General features: G+C 38.6%; 1 long non-coding RNA gene across 1 annotated transcript; it reads left to right on the top strand.

Moving 5' to 3' along the window:
* The first annotated feature begins 1,628 nt into the window (after positions 1–1,628).
* Positions 1,629–3,428, top strand: LOC144826227 (uncharacterized). The gene is made up of 5 exons (XR_013609720.1): positions 1,629–1,747; positions 1,855–1,977; positions 2,089–2,184; positions 2,462–2,541; positions 3,121–3,428. It is a non-coding gene; the product is annotated as an uncharacterized LOC144826227 (long non-coding RNA).
* The last annotated feature ends 4,652 nt before the right edge of the window (positions 3,429–8,080 follow it).

Here is an 8,080-nt window from a genome sequence, read left to right on the forward strand (position 1 = left end):
GACAGCATTTACTTCAAGGTACTAACAACAAAAGAAAGGAGGATAAACTCGTGTTTGTGAAAAGGCATTCTGTTCTAAATGATCAAGTTCGTCAGATTGTCTGTTCGAACTGGCATCTGTTGAACATTCACAAAACCATTAGCACGCCTATACCAAGACCCATGTTTGCGTATCATAAGAATAGAAATATCAAAGATATCATTGTTAGATCACGCATGCCTAATCCTATAAAAACAGTAAGCCAACGAAGTATTGTCGGAAACAATCCAGTTAATGGCAATTTCAGATGCGGAACGTGTAAAATATGCCCTCTCACGATTGAATGCAAATCAATCTGCTACAACGGACATACTATCAAGAGCAGAGGAATAACAAATTGTAAAACGAAAAATGTTACATACCTTTTATTATGTCCATGTGAGAAAGCCTATGTTGGAGAAACATCACGCTGTTTGAATGTCCCCCTCACTGATCACAGATCAGCGATTAGAACGCGCAAGTTAATGTCCCCAATGGTCTCTCACTTTCTGGAATATAATCATTCAGAAAATGACATCAAATGGTTTATTCTAGAAAAAATTATCCCGCATCCAGGACTATGCCCAGATAAAATAAGAAAAAAACGGGAGGTGTATTACATCTTTCTCCTAGATACTGTGAAATCAGGACTAAATGCAGAAATACCCTGGGAGCAGGCTATTATTTGATAGTTCTGCATGAACCTAGTGTAATTAACTGCGGCTGCAGCTAGTTTTTCTATCCACTAGTCTGCACATATTTGATAAATGTATGTATGAAATGAAATGTATTATGAAGAGCCACCTGTATTTTCAAATCTTTTTTCATTTACTATGTGTATACACTGTTGTATATATGGAACATTACATGTATTGTATTTGTAAATAGCCTCAAATATATTATGAAGAGCCACCTGCACTTTCATATTTCTTTTGATTTACCATGTGAATGCCCTGTTTGTATTTATGAAACATTACATCTATTACATCTGTAAATAGCATTATTATACTTATATGCCTGTACATGTAAGCTATGTGTTTTGTTTAATTCACAAAGTGGAAATATCCCAGTGTCCTATTATATATAGACATAGAAAGGATTATGTGAATCAATATACTGGATCCTTTAATGGACAATCTAGGGATCAATATATGTTGAATATTAGCATCTGGACCTCCTCTGGGATAGCACCTCACCCCCTAGCCGACTATTTTATTTCTGTTAGCTGATTAATGTATTTATCATATTATATCTTCTGCTTTTTGCAGCACGGTTTCGTTCGGTCTGCTTCCATGTTTTACATCATTGCACGAACTATTAAGTTCGTATAATTTCATAGTACAAACAAGCACATATCTATATCCCTTGTTTATTTCAGTGATGTAATTAATTCCTTATTCCTTTTTTTTCAAATATGACATTGTTCGCTCATGACGTCATCTGTAGCTCAAACTGCCTGCTGGCAATACCCGAGCCAAGTCCCTAGATGTAATTCACTCTCTGTTTACTATTAGTCCATCTTCCTTTTTCACCGTTTCTTCACCGTTGCGGCAGTCCCCTGTCAGCTTCCCTTGATCACTCACCTGTACCGGGTTTAGTGAGTGTTTGAATTTTGGCGCGCTAGTGAACACTTTTAACTGGCGCCGTACCTGCAGCCCGCAATAGCCAGTTTTAGCTCACTGGGCGATCGGCTGGAGCTGCAGACCCTCTATCATTTCATTTCCAAAAGGTAAGTCTGGACTTTTGGTCCGACTATGGGAGAGGGGGACACATGATGTATTTCTATCCGCCCGTTTTTTATTTATTACGGACTGCTCTCTTGGCTTTTCTCTACAGTAAATTACCTTGCCACATCACCAGATCAATCGGTCTCTATGGCAATCGTCAAAGCCTTTGAATTAGGGGCTCTTGTGCACGGTTGTGGACATTAACCCTTCGTCCACATTATTGTTATATCAGGTGTGTAGTCTATATGAATTTCATTCTACTCTTATCTTGCATTCATCTTTACGATGTGAGCATCATTATAACAAGTACATTCCTATTTTCTACTATATTTTTTACATCTAGGATTTATATTTCTGTGGTTTTTTAAAAGTAGAATTCTGTCCATACTGAGAGCTGCAATTTCGCCTTACACCACGGTGAAGTTTTCCCTTTACTCAGGTAAATCGCACAGTTGGTAATGTTTCTTTGTTATCTTTCAGATAGACCTCCCTTGCTATTTGAGTTATTAAATTCTGCCCTCATTAGATTATTTCCTTTAGGTTTTCCGCATACATGTGGATATAATCTTGACACAAATTGTATAAGCTCTGGCTCTGCTAATGGCTTTGTCTCACGATCTTAAGGGATTTCTGCTGCCAGTTAGGATAGTGTGTATTCGTGACTTTGCACACTATACAATTAACACCCCATAACTCCTCTTCTTTATTACTTACAGTTCATGTGTACTCGACAATTGGATATCAAGGCAGCATATTTCACAATCTCGGTCCTATATCCCTTTTCCTGACTTTACAGGTAACATTCAGCCTTTCTAGTATGCAGTGGCAACTAAAGGGGATTGTTTGACCTACTATCATGTCGGTGCTATGTAACCATCCTACTGCAATGTAGTTGACCCATCATCTGAAGGTCTTTAGTACCATAAGATTTTAAATGTTTCATCCAGGGTTCCTATCCCATTGTAATGTGGCAGACGCATAATTGGAGGGTCTCTAATACTATGCCATTTGTACAAGTTCTATCAACGGTTCGCATTATGTTATCTCCCCACTCTCCAGTCCTTTAATAGTTATTAAACCCCCTTATCCTCAAATTCCGTCTTGATAGTTGGCTACAATATGACACTGGGGACAAAGTCCGTGGCTCAGGTCAATTCTGAATTATTATACACTGTAGATATGTATAGATAATAACACTGGTATATGTGAATTGTTTCCTTGTTTTTTATGCACACTATGTATGTATCATTCTGTGGTCATTATTTTAAATTAATGTTAGGAGTGTTATGAGCTGTTTTTTTGAACTGTTGGATATGTAACCCATTTTCTATATTTTGTAAAATAATAGCTATGTCCTATATCATTTTGTTTTCAGTACGTTAAGACGGTGACCTGATGAAGGCAATCTCGCCGAAATGCACGTAGTCCACACTACCGCCTTGCCACCATCATTTGTGTCTATGTTTTAGTTTGTACTGTGTATCTGTATCATACAATAAGAAATATTGTCTATTACGAATGAGTAGCAATATTCTCTATATCAGTCTACAAAAACTACAATCTTCTTTTTTTATAAAAAAAATAAATTAAAATATGATTCAAATCATGAGCTTTTGAAGTATGTCATGTTTAGGCTATAGCAGTTTCTAAAATTTATGCTTGGGTTTTCCTCAGAAGGTTACAGCCTTTTTTGCTAAGCTATAGACCTTTTCCTACTAGATTTCCTTCCCTATGTATAGCTAGTCCAGTCATTATATAAGTGTCCCCTGTTTTCCAATTAGACGTTTACATCCCTAACCTTAAACTCCTCCTCCACCTTTCCTTAAGTGAATACAAGGGATGCCTACGGTAAACACATAGTGGTTTTATCTGTCTTAGATTCTTTTGGCGGGTGTAACTTAGAGTAGAGCATGAGTTGCATAAAGTTTCAAGGGGCTGGTAGCCCCTTGTCTTCTGCAGGGCTTGGGTGGAGAAAGTGAGCAGAGTCGGGTGGAGCTTTCTGCGCTGGCTGCAGTTTGGTGGAGCCCGCCCTCTTCTCCACACTGTGAGGCAGGTTTACTGTGTAGGGTTTGAATCTATTAAACATATGTAGCTTAAGAGCACAGTTTGGGTATGGATCATCGGTGGTGAGTAGGTGGGAGCAGTCCTCATCTTCAGGCATGCCCCCAGCAGGCAAAAAATACAAAAACCTCAGGTTGGACCTATATTCCTTTTAGCATTGAATAAATCTCCAAACTACTTGGAAGCGGATGCCACAGAGAAAAACTTCACAGTGTTATCAAAACATATATATTTATTAGATTTTTTTAGAAGGTTATTTCTTTAAAAAGAACATTAATACATCTGTGCATATCACATCATTTTATCGTCAATAAGAAATTCATAACTTTTACAAACATAGTTTTTTCTCAAAATCTGTGAGGTATGATACTAAAAATGTGCCCTCTAATAACAACTATTCTTACCAATCATACATGCATACTTATATGTCAGTCATACCAATCCTATTTGTGAGAAAACAACCTATCAACATAAGCACAAAGACTAAATATAACAAGACATAAAGCTAACATACATGGCAGCTCTAAGGTGTACTCAGTGGGAAACTCAGAGAGACTGGATGATAACGTTCTGCTGCTGTAGGTGGAGTTAACCAGTTTATATCCACAACAGGTAGATGTTGTGGATAGCATTTGAGAAAAAACTATGTTTGTAAAAGTTATGAATTTCTTATTGACGATAAAATGATGTGATATGCACAGATGTATTAATGTTCTTTTTAAAGAAATAACCTTCTTAAAAAAATCTAATAAATATATATGTTTTGATAACACTGTGAAGTTTTTCTCTTTGGCATCCGCTTCCAAGTAGTTTGGAGATTTATTCAATGCTAAAAGGAATATAGGTCCAACCTGAGGTTTTTGTATTTTTTGCTTGTTTTGTTTCTCCCCCCTCTGGACCTTAAATCAACCGGGAGTACTCTCTCTTACTATATGCCCCCAGCAGGTGCAGAGCATGAAGCAAGCTACTCGGGTACACAGTGGGTTAAACGTGTCTTTAGTAAGGCAAATGTGAGTAATACCCTTTGTAATTGGGATTGCAGCCCAGATTCAGAAGAGGGTAGAGGTTATGTTACCACATGAAGAGCAAAATCATGGAGTGTGCTTTATTCTGTTACTGGTGGTGAAAGCCTAATGCCCAGAGCTGGATTTAAAAATAAATAAATTCCTGTGTTAAGATGGTGCACTTCAAAATTGATTTCTCTGAAGAAGATCCATCCATTGTTTCATCCAGGGGAGTTTCTAGGTACATTGAATCTTTAGTATGCTTATTTGCATATTTCAGTGTGCCAATATCAAGATTTCTCCTGTTCGTCAGCAAAATTGGCACCTAGAATATTTACCAGGACTCTGGCATCTATAGTAGAGCTGATTTCCAGTGAGGGGACTCTTCTCCATTCATGTCTAGATGATTTATTTACTCCACAAACCTAGTTTTCTCATTAATTGGGAGAAATCTGTTGTATAGCGCTTTAGGACCCTAGTGTAATTTACCGATTCATGCCCTTATATTGGTATAATTCACCTTGCCCTTATATAGGCATAGAAATCATACCCATATTAAGACATAACCCATCAAGTCCTAATACAGGCATGGCTACGTCCACTAGTTCCAAAAAGCCACAACGATGTCTTGGAAAACTCGGATTCAACAGTCAGGGACATCCCCTTTCTTGAATATTGATTTGTCCTAGAAATCATGGCGTTTTCAAAGAACAACCATTCCCTTGGGGTTCTTTGGTGCCGCTATTATGTCCGACTTTATGTCAAACCAGGCACCTTGAAGGTATAAATATGCCCACACTTGCCCTTGCAAACACACGGTGGTTTGGAGCAGTTTGACTATCTACTTGCCCGATGCATCTCGCTACAGCAAGTGCCGAAGGAAGCCGACCCTCCAGCTGACGCACTGACAGAGAGGCTCCCTTTCTCTCGCTGAGAATCCAGCTCCAGTGTTTCCAAGCTCCTCTCGCAGGGTGTTGGGAAATCGAGTCCCGAGACAGAGATACCAGGCCTCCCTCATACTAAACCAAGGGACGGAGCTGATTAGACCCTAAGAGAAATCTTGGATAGATTCTTGGCAAAGAAACTAAACCCATACTTACTTCTTCCCTTGTACTAGACTTAGGTTAGGTACATTGGGGACGGCGTATTTTAGAAGCACAAGCTGAGTACTTTTAGTCTTTGTTATTTATGTATGTTTTTTATGGCTGAGAAACCTTACCATGCTTTTACAGTATTATTTTATAATACCCTTCTTGCTGTACGCATTATACTTTACAGCCAGTATTACGATTGTAGCAGTTCATTTCTTTTGCATGAGAAAGAAGACTGTTCAATAAATACTTTTATTGAAACCGCCTGTCTCTCTACTTCTCTGCACCTCTGATAAAACGAAGCATGCACGATTGACTGAATAAAATATCTATCTATTGTTTCCACGATTCTGAAGATGCGGTTGTCAGAAACAAATCCCTTGTTGTGTATTCGAGAAAGTTTCTAGTGACCTCTGAGCTTGCTGGCACTCACAATTAAGTCTAATATATTCAACAGAGACCTAGTCAAGCTAAGTCCTACGTCAAGTCTATAGGATATATTATTCCAATGCGCAGAGCCTATTGGGAATGTAGGAACTACACTACATGGCGCCCAACATTTGGTGAGGCACTAATTTAACGCTAGATACTAAAGTAACTCAGTCATGCTTTTCACAGAGACCCCTTATTACCGTAAAATACTCCAATAGACGTCTGGAGTGGGTTAAAGGATAAAATATCCGCCATAACTGAGTAGGACGAAAATCCTATGTATTAGTTTTTAGGTTGATTTAACGTTGAAGGATACAGTGTGCCAAAATTATTTGCACCTTATCTTTGTTTCCTTGAAACTTGCTCTGCAAACTTTCAGTCAACAAAATGAGTGATGACGAGAACGGTGGAGCTGTAAGAACTGCAGCCCAACCGGGTTTAGATGTTACAGGTTTCCAACAAAATGACCTGCATGCTCTAATCATCCCGGAAAATTTAAGGAAAACCATCACTATGAAGCTTATAACAAATGGCCTATCATCAAGAGGTGGTAGGGTCATCTTTGTCATAGAGGCACATGAACATCGGCAGACCGAGGTATTCTATTCATGGATTGTCTTCCCTGAAGTAAATCCAGTAACACATGTGTTCCAATTCTACAAAGCAGAGGAACCTCCAATGGAATATGTTCCTTTTGAGGATATTGAAATTCCATTAATATACCAAGAGTATGCGCTCTGGTTTAAATGCGCCCTACAACATCAAAATCACAATAACAGGCTCGGTCCACTAGGTAGACCAGGAGCAACATGGCTGGTACTAGCGACTATACACCACATCCTGCCATTGAAGAAATGTCAGGTCCAGAACTATTAGTTCAACTAAAACAATTAATCAAAATACATGGACAATTGGTTCAATATGTCATGCGGACTCTAACAGACCAAATTGCTATCAGGATTCCACAGCAAAACACAGGGAAACACAAATAAAATTACACCTCAGACTATACAATCAGTCATTGGTAAATTGCAGGCAAAATGGGAACAAATTCCATTCTGGTTAGCTCAAAAAATGACTCTAATAGAGGCAGTATTTCCAGATAGTACACTTCATGAGAAACACAGAATTTTAACAATCTGTTTACCAATGGGGATCGCACCACACCTGGAGGACTGCGACACTTGGGGTACAGTCTTCGCTGCAATGTACACAAAAACTCGTGGTGTTCCGTCTGTGGTGGTAATGCCAGACGTCCTGAAACAAATTAAAAATGAATACGGGGCAGAGCATGCTTTAAATCTAGCTATGAAGTTACTTAAAGATTTCAAACAGGCCTCAGCTACAATATTAGCTAATATTAAAGGTGAAGCAGCATCCGTGGCGATCCGCCAAAAATTAAAAGAACTTGATGTAACTGAGCAACCATATGAACAGGCCGGAATAATAGAAAAATCCTATTAAGAACTAGGTAGAGATAATTTGGGTGGGAAACCAGTAAAGCCCCAACTAACAGAAAATCCTGAAAAGGTTTTTTATTAAAAACACCCTCGATACTCCTAAAAAGCAGTGGTAAAATACTAGACAGACACTTCCTAAAGTGAAGCGTTCTCAATCCAAAGGTAGGTGTTCTCAAAAGGAGCCCTCTGAAAAGAGGTATAACCCCAGGAATAGGGATAATTTGAAAAAACCTGATCGATATAAAGATTCTGATACTCGTTCCTCTCGTACCTTTCAGACTTCCTCA

Source organism: Lissotriton helveticus, chromosome 3_2 (genome assembly GCF_964261635.1).
Source record: "Lissotriton helveticus chromosome 3_2, aLisHel1.1, whole genome shotgun sequence".
NCBI lineage: Eukaryota > Metazoa > Chordata > Amphibia > Caudata > Salamandridae > Lissotriton > Lissotriton helveticus.